The following is a 14,952-nucleotide window of genomic DNA, read 5'->3' as shown; positions in this document are numbered from 1 at the left end:
GACTGCCAGGCCCTCCTGTCTTCTACTGCCTCCCGGGGTTTGGTCAAATTCATGCTGGTCGCCTTGATGACACTGTCCAACCATCTCATCCTCTGTTGTCCCCTTCTCCTCCTGCCTGCACACTTTCCCAGGGAGTCTTTCCCAGGGAGTCTTCTCTTCTCATGAGATGGCCAAAGTACCAGAGCCTCAGCTTCAGGATCTGTCCTTCCAGGGAGCACTCAGGGTTGATTTCCTTCAGAATTGATAGCTTTGTTCTCCTTGCAGTACAGGGAACTCTCAAGAGTCTCCTCCAGCATCACAATTCAAAAGCCTCAATTCTTCAGCAGTCAGCCTTCTTTATGGGTCCAGCTCTCACTTCCATAAATCGCTACTGGAAAAACCATAGTTGACTATGTTTTTTAAGATTCTGTCAAGATTTGTCTTTGCTTTCCTCCCAAGAAGCAGTGTCTTTTAATTTCATGGCTGCTGTCACCATCTGCAGTGATTATGGAGCTCAAGAAAGTAAAATCTGTCACTGCCTCCATTCCCCTTCTATTTGCCAGGAGGTGATGGGGCCAGTGGCCATGATATTCTTTTTTTGATGTTGAGCTTCAGACCATTTTTGCGCTCTCCTCTTTCACCCTCATTAAGAGGTTCTTTAATTCCTTATCACTTTTTGCCATCAGCGTGGTATCATCTGCATATCTGAGGTTGTTGATATTTCTTCCCTCAATCTTAATTGTGGGTTGGGATTCATCCACTCCTGCCTTTCGCATGATATATTCTGCATATAAGTTAAATAAGCAGGGAGACAATATGTACAGCCTTTTCGTACTCCTTTCCCAATTTTGAACCAATTAGTGTTTCCATATCCAGTTCTAACTCTTGCTTCCTGTCCCACATATAGGTTTCTCAGGAGGTAGATAAGGTGGTCAGGCACTCCCATTTCTTTAAGGACTTGCCATAATTTGCTGTGGTCCACACAGTCAAAGGCTTTTACATAGTCAATGAAGCAGAAGTAGATATTTTTCTGGAACTTTCTGGCTTTCTCCATAATCCAGCCCATGTTAGCAATTTGGTCTCTAGTTCCTCTGCCCCGTTGAAATCCAGTTTGTACTTCTGGGAGTTCTCAGTCCACATACTGCTGAAGCCTACCTTGAAGGATTTTGAGCATAACCTTGCTGGTGTGTGAAATGAGTGCAATTGTACGGTAGTTGGAGCATTCTTTGGCACTGCCCTTATTTGGGATTGGGGTGTAGACTGATCTTTTCCAATCCTCTGGCCACTGCTGAGTTTTCCAAACTTGCTGGCATATTGAGTGTAGCACGTTAAAACTGTAATCTTTTAAGATTTTAAATAGTTCAACTGGAATGCCATCACCTCCATTGGCCTTGTTGTTAGCCATGCTTTCTAAGGCCCACTTGACTTCGCTCTCCAGGATGCCTTGCTCAAGGCCAGCAACCACACTATCTGTGTTCCCCAGGACATCCAGATCTTTCTGGTGTAACTCCTCGGTGTTGTCTTGCCACCTGTTCTTGACGTTTTCTGCTTCTGTGAGGCCCCTACCATTTTTATCCTTTATCATGTCCATCTTTGCACAAAATGTTCCTTTAATATCTTTTCTTGAACAGATATCTGTTTTTTTCCTTTCTATTATTTTCCTCTATATCTTTGCACTGTTCATTTAAGAAGGAACTCTTGTCTCTCCTTGCTATTCTTTGGAAGTCAGAATTCAATTTTCTGTAACTTTCCCTATGTCCCTTCAATTTGGTTTCCCTTTTCTTCTCTGCTATTTTTAAGGCCTCATTTGACAGCCACTTTGCTTTCTTGCATATCCTTTTCTTTGGGATGGTTTTTGTTGCTGCCTCCTGTACAATGTTATGAGCCTCCATCCATAGTTCTTCAGGCACTCTGTCCACCAAATTTAGTTTCTTAAATCTATTCTTCACTTCTACTGTGTATTCATAAGGGATTGGGTTTAGATTACACCTGACCAGCCTAGTGGTTTTTCCTACTTTCTTCAGTTTAAGCTTGAATTTTGCCATAAGAAGCTGATGATCAGAGCCACAATCAGCTCCAGGTCTTCTTTTTGCTGACTGTATAGAGTTTCTCCATCTTTGGATGCAGAGAATATAATCAATCTGATTGTGATATTGCCCATCTGGTGATTTCCATGTGTAGAGTCACTTCTTGTGTTGTTGGAAAAGAGTGTTTGTGATGACCATCTTGTTCTCTTGACAAAACTCTATTAGCCTTTGCCCTGCTTCGTTTTGAACTCCAAGGCCAAACTTCCCTGTTGTTCTTTTGATCTCTTGACTCCCGACTTTAGTATTCCAATCCCCTAGAATGAGAAGAAAATCTTTCTTTGGTGTCAGTTCTAGAAGGTGTTGTAAATCTTCATAGAATTGTTCAATTTCAGTCTCCTCAGCATTGGTGGTTGGTGCATAAACTTGGATTACTGTGATGTTGAAAGGTCTGCCTTGGATTCGTATTGACATCATTCTATCATTTTTGAGATTGTATCCCAGTACAGTTCATAGATCTTACATTCCAGGTTCCTATGCGGTATTTTTCTTTGCAGCATCGGACTTTCCTTTCACTTCCAGGCTCGTCCGTAGCTGAGCATCCTTTGGGCTTTGGCCCAACCACTTCATTAGCTCTGGAGCTACTTGTTCTTGTCCTCCACTCCTCCTCAGTAGTATGTTGGATGCCTTCCAACCTGAGAGGCTGATCTCCCAGTGTCATATCTTTTAGCCTTTTGTTTAAGTTCATAGGGTTTTCTTAGCAAAGATACTGGAGTGGCTTGCCAGTTCCTGCGCCAGGTGGATTGTGTTTAGTCACAACTCCTCTCTATGTCCTGTCCATCTTGGGTGTCCCTGCATGACATAGCCCATAGCTTCTCTGAATTACTCAAGCCCCTTCGCCAGGATAAGGCAGCAATCCTTGAAGTGGAATCTTTGTATTACTTATTAACAAATCCCTTCAATAATTCATCACCTATGACAGCGCCATCCAGGTTTCATGGGTGTGGAAAGAGATTTCACTGAGTGTTGTCAGATTCTCAGGAAGGTGTGAAGGCCATCTGGCCCTGGAAGGTGCTAGTTTTGAGCCAGGGCTTCCGCAACCACGCTTGGGTCCCTCAAGCTTTCAAGGCTCAGCATTTTCCTCTCTCAACAGGCTCTCTAGACTAAAGTTGCCTCCCGGGCTGCAGTTCTAGGCAAGGATGGGAAGAGTTGCTTTGTGGGGACTTCAGCTGCTGGAATATCTCTGCCACCCTGGCCATTAGTGATATTGGTTGGAGTATTTTGAAAACTATATTCCAGTGACAGTATATTTCCCCCACCCTTTATTTTCATAACCCTGAAAACCAATACATAATTTCGTATAAAAGCCTCTCAGCCTCAGTTGCTTGATGATCATGGGATGAATTAGCGATCTCTCATAGACCTTGTCATTAACAGCACTGCTCAAGACTTGCCCGCTCAGGACCGTTACTTCTTTTACTAACTCAATCTGTCTCTTTCTCTCCTGCCTTCAGTTTTTCCCAGTATTATTGTCTTTTTCACTGAATATTGTCCAAAATATGATTTAGTCGCTAGCTTTGACCAATTTGCCTTGGGTGACTTGTTGAGAATTCAGACTTGCAACAGAGTCTAGCCTTCTGATGGTGTTTCTCTCAGCGTTCCTGATGAACATCTCTCAATATTAAGATGTGCATCCAAGAGAGAATCCTCAGTTTATGCAATGTGTGTAACTCACTAGCTATTTACCCTCCCTTGCCTTGCTTGCCTCCTTCAGAATCTGGCCCCTCCCTTGGTTTTGATCGTCTTCTGTCATTTTCAGAGTCTGACCAGACACATTACTGCTTTATGGCCTTCTGGTTCGTAGCTGCTGGAACCAGAATGAAGCCCAGCATAGCATATGTAGCACAGCATAACAAGAGTCTGATGAAAGGCTGTTCTTTGACATAGTCAAAATGGATCTATTAAAATACTTTAATAAATTAACTATTAAAATACACAAAAGTAAATAAAAGTAAAAGATAGTGCTGGAAACAGAGAATCCGAAGAGCATTTGTGGCGCTTTCTTTACCTATACCATAATAATCAGAAACATAGGCTTTCCTGAAAATCAGCACATGAGGTGTGAAACACAGCAGGGGGGTGGGAGTTGCCCTTCCTTCCACTTTCCTTCTGTGATGGGGTTTTTTTTTTTTTTTACATCCCTAGAACTATTTTCTCCACTCATGAATCAGTGACTGGTTTCAAATCATTCTGACAAGGAACTCCCTGAGCCACTGAAGTGACATTTTTCAGAAAGCAGATACCAAGCAGAGAACCTGCCCAGGAGATCTGTCTCAATCTCCACAGCAGACAAAATATTCTGGCAACATGTGAGCAACAGCAGCAACTAACCAACATAATTAACCTGTATATGAGACACCTCTCCCTTCGGTTTCTTAGAGAATGGCTGCCCCAGAGGAATAAGAATTCATCTCAAGTCTGAAACAAGCAGACATTTTGAGAAGCAGCTTTCACCTACTTCTCTCCTTATGTTTTGCTCGGCAGGATGAGCAAAAACAGTTCTCTTTGGCATGCATTAGCTGCTTCTCAGCAAGTCATGATGATTTAATTGGACCAAGTGAAGAGGGCTGAGAATTCTAGGGGCTCACCTCTCTTATTCAAATAATGAAGCTCATAGTGAGTTATATGATTTGTCTTTTCTATGCTTTGTACAAGTTTAGATACCATTTGCATAGATCTCAGGTATCTCCGCATGAGAAACAATACTGAATTTGACACTTGTGCTAACCCCAAAGCAGATGTTAATGCAGGATATTCAAATATACAATCTTTGGAAGAAACATGGTGTCAAATCAGAGATAGAGGGAAATGTGTGTTTCCTGCTGTTACAACATTTTCCCTCCAGGCACACAAATCCTCCAAGCTCCATACTTGAGAAATCAGATGTGCAAATGAAGCCCTTGTCTATTTCGTAAAGACCAACTGCAAACCAAGAACAAGTTAATTTGCAAAACACAGTCTGAGGCAAGTTTGCGTGCTAACTGTACCATCTAGTTTTACTGTTTAAAAAGGAAAACATATTTACGAGGATGATGAAATTAAAGTGGGTAGACAAATATTTAAGAACTGTCCACCTGCCTGAGAGTTTAGTGTGTTTTAGTAAAATGCTTTCCTAAGATGGAAATTCATGACTAGAATAAATGATCTGTGTACTCGTTACAGGAAATTTTACTGAATAAAGCTGAGGTGACATGCAAATTAGTAGAGTAAATGTCTTAGTCATCTTCATGCTTTTCTTCTATGTGGCACCAGTGGAAGCACAGGGCTTTTATAGTGCTATCACAGATAAAACCCAAACATTCCAAATTCAAATTAATTCTAACAGGAACCACTGTAATGAAATTAGATATATTCAAGACTATGATGGCTCCACCATTTTCTTTTGCTGACTGTGTGGGTACAGAGTTGTATCAGATGGTAGGACATATCAATGGATCGATCCTCTTGCCACAAGGAATGAAGTCTAAATTACATGGAGTGAGAGAAAAAAATTAGCCATGCAAATTTAAAACAATAAGATAGTAATATTACTCACCACTGGAACAACCCTGTATAAAGGAGTGGCACATATTCATCCCTTGTGTGTGAAGAGACAAATCCTGAGTCTCATTACACCTTTCAACTAATTAGTTTTCGGTCACTCAGTTGAAACAATATACTAAGTTGTTATTACAAAACTCATGCTATTTTAGGCTGTTGAACTCTATCATTCCCAGCAAGTACGCAAGAGGAACAAATTCAAAGGCAAAAAGGAGGAACCTGGGAACTCGTACATACCAATTAGCCTGACATCAATCTCAGGGAGAATCCTAGAGTAGATTATAAAGCAGTCACTCTTGAAAACCATGCAGTTATATCTTGAAGCTAACATGGATTTGTCAAGAACAAATCCTGCCAGAGTAATCGTTTCTGATTGTTTTTTTAAGCAATGTAACCTCCCTGGTAGATAGTGTGAATGCTGTAGACATATCTTGACATCAGCAAAGCTTTTGACAAAGTGCCCCATGATACAGTATTCTGATTAGTGAATTAACTACATGTGAGCTGAATAGAACAACTGTCAGGCGGATATACAGTTACAGAATCATACTCAGAGAGTACTTACCAATGGCCGCTTCTCCAGCTGGGAGGAGGTAACAAGTAGGGTACCACAAAGCTCAGTCCTGGTGTTCTTCAACATTTTTAGTAATGACTTGGATGAAGGAATACAAGGAATGTTTATCAAACTACAGATTACACAGAATTAGGACAGCTACCGGTAATCTAATACTGTGGAAGGCAGAAAAAAAGTTCAAAAAGCTCTTGATAGGCTCAAGCACTGTGCTGAAAACAACAGAAGGAAATTTAACAGGGAGGAGTACAAAGTTCTACACCTAGGGAAATGGCACAGTTACAAAATGGGGGATACTTGACTCAGTCATACTGTAAGCAAGAAGGATGTTGGAATTGCTGCAGATCACAAGCTGAATATGAACCAACTGAGTGATGCAGCTGCAAAAAAAGACAAATGCTGTTTTAGGCTGCATTAACGAAAGTATAGTCTCCAAAGCCCATTAAGTACTAGTCCTCCTCTATTTGGTACTGGTGAAGGCTCATCTTGAGTAATGTATCCAGTTCTGGACACCACACTTTAAGAAGGATGCTGACAAACTGGAACAAGTTCAGAGGAGGCCAATGAGGATGATCAGGGGACTGAAACGACACCCTTTACGGAAAGACTGAAAGACCTGGGCATGCCTATCCTTGAAAAAAGAGGACTGAGGAGAGCCATGATACCACTTTTCAAAAACTTGAAAAATTATCATACAGAGGAGGGGCAGGATCTGTTCTCAGTCATCCCAGAGTGCAATAATGGGCTTAGGTTACAGGAAGCCAGAATTTGGTTGAATATCAGGAAAAAGCATTTTAATTGTTTGTGTAACTCTTATACAACTGTCTTTAGAGAAACTTAAGCTTCAATTTAGGAAAATGTAGCCTAATGCAATTAAAGGGCTCTCTGCTCTTTCACTTTATACAACTATTCAACACTGTGCACAACATCTAATGGTGGCCCCTCCTATAAAATGGTCTTATGATTTTGTCCAAAGTGATTATGGCTAGACACAGGACCTTGGACTATATGGGTGAATAATCTGACATAGGAACCACAGTTATAATTAGAAAATTCCGACTGTGCTGTTGGTCATGCTTGATCACCAACCAAATAATTGGGAACTGAAGGTCAGAAGATGCTATTCTCCACCTCAACCCCCAGGATTGCCGACAGGTCTTATATTTGACCTGAGAGCTTCATTGCCACCCGGCACTAATAACCTCTTGCAGCTGCATTTGTCAGGCCAGCCCATTTATTTGATATTTTTATTATTATTATTTTAATAGGCTTCCTAGAATTGTATCCATTTACAAGGATAAACTCTGTTAGAACTTAATTAAAGAAACAACAGCCATCTAAGACTAGCAATCTTCCATCCCCCACTAAGAAGGGAGAATTAAAGTAGGATGAATATATTTAACTGTCTATTTTTTTTTTAAAGTCCCGGATAAAAGCTGATTATTTCTTCAACAGATCCTGCTACAGAGATAAGAGACTGCAGCAGACAACAAAAGATGACAGCCGCACAAGAAGAATTCTCTGCCTGAGGTTTGTTAGGAAAAAGTAAAGCATTTTCTGCATGTATCTGAGAGTTACCAAGGGGATCTGAAAAATTCAGATGCCCTAAAAATAGCTTGTTCCTTCACAACAGATTCTGCGTGAATGCATTCACAAAAGTCGTTTCCATCTTTTTCTTGGGTTGCACAGTAACCAGTTGTGCCTCTGTTTCCCTAAAGCTCCCCTTATGCCACTGGTATCAGGCCACAGATGCTTGCAAAACATTAAGAGAATGACAAAGAGTGCCAACCAATAGACTATGAACGATGAAACCATTGTTAACAACAGAATGCCTTGCAGCATGGGGGCATTGTCTACATGACAAAGCTTGCATTAATACTGCTGAAAGCTGCCCATCCATCATGAAGTCTGCGGACATTATCTCACACTATAAATACTACACTTTCAAGTGAAGGGGGAAAAGGTGTTATTGTGTATTCAGAAGAATAGACTTTGCCAACAGCTGGGATAGTACATGCACATATCTGAGTAAATATAATGAGAAATTGGTTAAGTGCCTAATTCTGAAACCAGCACATATGATTTAAATGAACTACGCTAGCTCATTGTGTGAAAGTAAAAGCCACTCAAGAGAACAGCCACATTAAGCTGTAATTTCAGAAGAAGGAAGAAACTGTAGCTATATCTGTTGGAGTTTTATTTGCAACCTCACATACTGTGTGTAAGTAAACGGCCACAGTGCCAGAGGACTGGAGGATAGGACATGTAATGCCAGTCTTTAAAAAGGGAAGGAGGGGGGACCCGGGAAACTACACACTGGTTAGCCTAATGTCAGTTACAGGGAAGATCGTGGAAACCCTCATCCAAGATAAAATCTTAAAACACATAGAAGAACAAGCCTTGTTGAGGGAAAATCAGCATGGCTTATATAAGGGTAAGTCTTGCCTCACAAACCTTTCAGAATTCTTTGAAAAGGTCAACAGGCACGTGGATGCGGGAGAGCTAGTGAATATTGTCTCTCTGGATTTTCAGAAGTTATTTGACGTGGTCCCTCACCAAAGGCTGCTGAGAAAACTCCACAGTCAAGGGATAAGAGGGCAGGTCCTCTCATGGACTGAGAATTGGTTGCAGAGAAATAGAGAGTAGGTGTCAATGGGAAATTTTCACAATGGAGAGAGGTGAAAAGCGGTGTGCCCCAGGGATCTGTCTTTTTTGGGAGCACTGCTTTTCAACCTGTTCATCAATGACCTGGAGACAGGGATAAGAAGTGAGGTGGCCAAGTTTGGAGGTGACACAAAACTTTTCCAGGTGGTGAAGATCAGAAGGGATTGTGAAGAGCTCCAGAAGGATCTCTCCAAAATGGGAGAATGGGCAGCAAAATGGCAAATAAGTTTCAATATAAGAAATGTAAAGTAATGCATACTGGAGCAAAAAAATAAAAACTGTAGTTATCAGCTAATGGGTTCTGAGATGTCCGTGACAGATCAGGAAAGAGATCTTAGTGTGCTGGTGAACAGCTTGATGAAAGTGTCAACCCAGTGTGCAGCGGCAGTGAAGAAGGCCAATTCCATGCTAGGTATCATTAAAAGGGGGACTGAAAACAAAACAGCCAACATTATAATGCCATTTTAGAAAACACTGGTAAGGCTGCACCTGGTGTATTACGTACAGTTCTGGTTGCTGCACCTCAAAAAAGACATAGTGGAACTGGAAAAGGTGAGAGTGACTAAAATGATGACTGGGCTGGGTCACCTCCCTTATGAGGAAAGGCTACAGCGTCTGGGGTTCTTTTTTCTAAAGAGAAAAGGTACCTGAGGGGGGACATGATTGAGATGTATAGAATTATGCAGGGGATGGATAAAGTGGATAGAGGGAAGCTCTTTTCTCTCACACACAATAACAGAACAAGGGGACATCAACTCAAATTGAGTGTTGGGAGAGTAAGAACAGGCAAAAGAAAATGTTTCTTTTTTGTTGTCAGTCTGTGGAACTCCTTGCCACAGGATGTGGTGATGGCATCTGACCTAGATGCCTTTAAAAGGGGATTCGACATATTTCTGGAGGAAAAGTCCATTGCATGTAACAAGCCATGATGGGGATATAAAATCTCCAGGTTTAGAAGGAAGGTACCTCCAAATGCCAGATGCAGGGGAGGGGTATCAAGAGACAGGTGTATCTTGTTGTCTCATGGGGCCACTGTGAGATACAAGAAGCTGGACTAGATGGGCCCTTGGCCTGATTCAGCAGGGCTCTTCTTATGTTCTTACGTCTGTAAGTTGGATGACTGGGAGAAACAGTTCTAGACTGGGGTGTTTATTTATCCTGCACTAACCAATCATTCCTTCCAGTCCTTGAGTTCAGAGAGAGCCTTAACTTTCTGCTTAGTGTTGCTTTTCCCTCCTTTTCTTGTTGGTGGCAGCTGTTTGTTTGCTGTTGATCAGTTAAGTTCGTTGCTAATATGAGTGCAGTTAAGAAAGTAGCATACACAATTCTGTAATGTTCAAGCAACTGTAAGTAAAGAATTTTTAAAATGTTATTTCTCCTACACATATCTCAGAGTAAGTTAATGAGACTTTAAGTGGAAGTTAATGAGAAAGGAGTGGACTCTGAGGAACTTGAAGCTATTCTTCTCTGTGGATCTCTGTAATTCTACTGTGTAGCAAAAAAGGAATTTAACCAGAAATTCAAAACTCTGCAACAATATCTTAAAATGTTTCTCCATTATCAGAATAAAAGTAGAAATAAAAGGGATGTCTCACATTTTGCAAGAAAATACCTACTTTTGTTTATTATCCTAATACACAGAAAATCCAAGATGAATCGGTAACTGTTAGTATATTCACTTTTGCAAAAAGACTGACTGGTTGTTTTAGGCTCCAGTTGAATTAGAAAAACTCTGGATGGTAAGGCATGATGGGTTTGACTCTCTCTCTCTCTCTCTCTCTCTGTCTGTCTCTGTCTCTGTCTCTGTCTCTCTCTCTCTCTGTCTCTCTCTCTCTCTCTCTCTCTCTCTCTGTGTGTGTGTGTGTGTGTGTGTGTGTGTGTTTTGACTTCTGTATCACCCAACAGGCCAGAGGCCACTGTGGCGAATTTACACCAATAAAAAAAGGAAATAACAGTAACACATGAAGGCAATAAATCAAAAGTTAAATTAAAAACAAAATTAATAGTGCAATTAAATACATTAAAAACATTAAAAGGTAGTTGGCAGTTAAAACAAGTTAACATAGCAGTTTCCTCAGGTAAAATGAGTTGGAAAGCAGAGTTTTCAATGTTTTCTTGAAAACTGCCAGGAAAGGGGCCAGGAGGATTTTGATAGTAATTGGTTCCAGAGCCAAGAAGCAACCATCAAAAAGGCCCAGTTCCTTGTTCAATCTCTCCTGGGCTCCCTCTGGGTTAGCATTCTGAGCCATCCAGCCTGTGTTATGCACACATAGGATGGACAGTGCTGATTGGAATTAGGTCCCAAACCATTTAGGGCTTTTAATAGGTTAAAACCAGCGCCTTGAAGCTGATAACCACTGTAATTCAGCCACTGTTGGGGAGATATGTTGGTATTTATGAACTCCCATCACTAGCCTGGCTGTCGTAGTCTGGATCTGGGGGAAACGAAGTGTAATTTCCTTTGGAGAAGAAAATATTTTGTTGCAACTAGAAAATATTCTAGCTTAATTTTCTTTGCTGTCTATGACTTTTCATGCATATGCACATGCAAGTGCATGCACACATGCAGACACACAAGGGAGCACCACCAATCAATGTGCTGCTACCTGTTTCCTAAACCCCCATGCCCATTAGTTGTGGTTTTGTTTCACTACTGTATTATACTGGGAATAAGATTCATAGCAGAACTTAAAATTAAAGTACAGTATATAATCCAGAATCCCTCAGTCACTGAGGAGCCAGAGGTTGGGAGCCTGAATTCCCACTGTGCCTTCCAAGTGGGCATGGTCAAGCTGCACAGTCCCAGGATGGCTCCAGAAGAAGGGGATGGTAAACCATTTCTGAGTATTCTTACCAGAGAAACCCTGAAAAGGGTCACCATAATGTCAGCATTGACATCAGCATGATGATGAGCAAGCACTTCAAAGCCACAGAAAGATAAATATACTGTATGTAGAATTCGTTTTCAGATTCGTAGCTGTTACTCTGTGCAAGCATGTAAACAAGAAACACAAAACAAAATGAAAGCAAAACAAACAAACAAAAAACCTTGTGGCACCTTAAAGATTAACTGCTATTTTTAAAGTAAACTTTCATGGACCATGCCCTTCCTCAGATATAAAAGTCAGAATATTGAGTACCTTTTCATTGACTAAAATCTCATTCCAAAATGACCCCCCCTTTTGTATGTTTTTGTTTTGCCAATGATATGTTTCCTGAGGGTAATAGCTAGCTAAGCTCTTATCTGAGCTCCAAAAAGCCTAGCACTTAATGGCTGAAAGCCCGTTTGTGCAGCTAAGCTGCGGCGATTTTTCAGACATTAAAACATTCAGATGCCTCCTGAAGCTGCCAAGGGTCCTGTGGAACTCCTTTCATTGTGGGGAAGCTGTTGGAAGCTGTGGGATGCCGGGAGAACTTTAATTTTCAATAATGGCTGCTGACACTTGGATGACTTTATCAGCAGGAACAATTTTCTGAAATTAAAAATGTCCTCCTGTCCTTTGGCCCCCAATGACTTCCCACAATGCAAGGGTTTCAACAGAAACCCCAGGGACAAAGGTCTATGTAGGGATTGATTTTTTTTCTTTTTAAATTTCTGAACAATTGCAGTGACTGATGATACCATGGTAAAACATACAGAACATACAAGAGCCCGAAAAACCCACAACAACCATACAGAACAGGATTTCAGCCTAAATTTCTGGAAAGCATCAGAATCATAAGCTGAAATCCTTTTGCACTGTGTAGTAAATTGCACTACAGTAGGCCCACTGAATCAGTGGGGATTTCGCGAGTCAACTTCTCGCTACGTAAGTTCCATTGATTTAAATGGGCCTCCACTACTTGCAACTCACTTTACCATGTTAAGTCACAACTAGAACAGACACATTTGAATCAGAGGTGTTGGCTCACTAAATCCTGACAGACTCAATCGGTCAACTGTGCTGTGACTTATAAGCAACAGGATTTTGCTTATAGAAAAATCCTGAGAATTTTGAAAAATATTTTAGTAAATTCATTCATTTACAAAAATGCCTCTTGAAATAAAAAACGTTTATTACAAAGGTATTGCATATTTTCCATTCACCATAGAAAGACCAAAAATTCCCAGCAGTCTATGTGTGAAATCCTGCTCATGAAGCTATAATTTATGCACCATAGCTCATGAAGCTATAATTTATACACCATAAACTATGGAATAGGATTTCAGCCCATTTATTATACAAAAACAATTAAAAAGCAATATAACTGTTCCTTTGTTTTTGTTATGTGCCACTGAGCTACTCTTGGCTTTTGGGGACCTTAATTGGTTTTAGAGGTCTGTGAATATTGAAAGATTGGTTTGCCATGCCTGGTCTCCCAGTGAGTTTCTATCACCATTTAGGGATTTGAACCCACATCATGAGTTGTTGTCCAATATTTTTTCCATTGCAATACACTGACACTCATTCTGATTGTTCCTTTAATGGAAACACATGCAAGTAACTGTATTTTAATGCATCTTTGCATTTTATATACCTGGACATTACAGAGTTATTTGTGTGTATATGTATCATCAGAAAAAGGCTATTTTGAGTTCAGGACATTGTCCTCCTCATACAGAACTGCAGCCTTCGAGTATGATTCTATACATATTTACTCAGAAATTTGATGGAGCTTTATCACAGGAAAAATGAGTACTGTAAATGCAACCTCAATTGTTTGTATTATGGCCAACAAGTGTGTGCCACTGAAAAAGATTTCAGACTTGGTAATAAACAGTACAGTATCACCTTACCGTTTTTATTTGTTTACAGTACACAGCACCTTTATATCCCAATTCTACTGGTTATGATTGCCAAGCACCTCTGTCAACATCCTTGAGGCGCAGCCACTAAAAACCCTCTGAGGGGCAAAATCCACCTTCTACAAGACCTTCCAAAATGTCCCAAAATGAGAATCCAGTCCAAAGTACATTGAGCCTCAGAGAAGCCCCAGAGTTTAACAGCAGCTGAGCTGCCCTTATCCGAGAACTACAAGTCCAGTAACTTTGTCCTTGCAGAATGAACTTATTTATCGAGATAGTACAAAAGCAAATTACCAAAATTGTGATGAATGTGGTTATTGCCAATTCCAGCCTGAGGAACTAAATTTAGAACCGAACTTCCCAATCACCAGCCATGAAATACACCAGATGAATATTTTAAACTTTATTTAAAGAAAATGTCAAGCTAAATCCAAAAAGAAAAAATATTTTCAAATCAATAAGCCAATTCATGTAAAAGACAGCCACCTAAATAAGAAAATAAGAAACCTAAATATTAAGCTCAATAAGCTAGCTTAAATATTAGTTATGTCTTAAATATTAATGACCTAATTACCAACGTTTCTTCAGCTAGTTCAGAGTGCTAATCTTACCAGCAGCATGTCCTCCTAAATCTCCAAATAACATGTCCCCCTGAATTGAAAAATTAGATTTTGTACCCTGTTGTACATATGCTCAAATGACTCTCTTTTAGCCAAATTAAATGTTTTGCTGATACTTCCAGAAAACGTGCTTTCTTACATGTATGTATAATCAAGATGCAGCTGGGCTAATTTAGAACTCCCATTTTGAAATGAAACCCCAGGCTTGAGTTTCTTCTTATTTCTGACCAGTCCAGATGGTACACTATTACCTTTCCCAGCCTTTCAATCCAACTCTCCCACCAGCTTTCTGATGCCAGTATGGAACCTGCCTCATGATTTTTGAACTTACTCCATTCTTTTGGACTAATTACCCTTTTGGTGTTATTTAGGGCTTTTCTCTAGATTCTTTCACTATTATTGTAAACCAAATAACCAAAAAAATATTCTTTCAACTTTACCTTTCTGTAAATTTCATTACATTCTAAACATTAAAAAGCTGACATGTTAATTTACATTTAATTCAGTCTTATGACTTTTTGTCTTGAGATACAGTCTCCTGAAGTCAACTTCCAAATTTGTGTGCTAAATCTCGATGAGCTAACAGATCAGTAAGTTAACAACCCCCAATGAAGATAACTACTGTACAGTAGTACAGTACAGTGTTTTCCAGACTTCTGCTCCTAGGGCTTCCACGTGAACTCCCTTTCTTCTTTACCATTGGGCAGA

The sequence above is a fragment of the Pogona vitticeps genome, chromosome 2 (genome assembly GCF_051106095.1).
Source record: "Pogona vitticeps strain Pit_001003342236 chromosome 2, PviZW2.1, whole genome shotgun sequence".
Lineage (NCBI taxonomy): Eukaryota > Metazoa > Chordata > Lepidosauria > Squamata > Agamidae > Pogona > Pogona vitticeps.
This window is presented reverse-complemented; position numbering follows the sequence as displayed.